The sequence below is a fragment of the Alligator sinensis genome, unplaced genomic scaffold (genome assembly GCF_000455745.1).
Source record: "Alligator sinensis unplaced genomic scaffold, ASM45574v1 scaffold1216_1, whole genome shotgun sequence".
NCBI classification, from domain to species: Eukaryota; Metazoa; Chordata; order Crocodylia; family Alligatoridae; genus Alligator; species Alligator sinensis.
Window position 1 is genome coordinate 839,259 of NW_005842018.1, and position 671 is coordinate 839,929.

A 671-nucleotide genomic window follows, 5' to 3' on the forward strand; every position below is an offset into this window, starting at 1 on the left:
CCTGTGATGAACTTATAGCCAGCCACAAGGTCACCTCTCAACCTTCTCTTGCGGAGGCTGAAGAGGTCCAGGTTCTCTAGTCTCTCCTCATAGGGCTTGGCCTGCAGGCCCTTAACCATACGAGTGGCCCTTCTCTGGACCCTCTCCAGGTTATCCGCATCCCTTTTGAAGTGCGGCGCCCAAAATTGCACACAGTACTCCAACTGCGGTCTGACCAGTGCCCGATAGAGGGGAAGTATCACCTCCTTGGTTCTGTTCGTCATGCATCTGCTGATGCACGATAAAGTGCCATTAGCTTTTCTGATGGCTTCGTCACACTGACGACTCATGTTCATCTTGGAGTCCACTAGGACTCCAAGATCCCTTTCCGCTTCCGTGCCACCCAGAAGGTCATTCCCTAGGCTGTAGGTGTGCTGGACATTTTTCCTCCCTAGGTGCAGCACTTTGCATTTCTCCTTGTTGAACTGCATTCTGTTGGTTTCTCCCCACTTGTCCAACCTGTCCAGATCTGCTTGCAGCTGTTCCCTGCCCTCCGGCATGTCCACTTCTCCCCATAGCTTTGTGTCATCCGCAAACTTGGACAGAGTACATTTCACTCCCTCGTCCAAGTCGCTGATGAAGACGTTAAAGAGTATCGGTCCAAGGACCGAGCCCTGAGGGACCCCACTGCC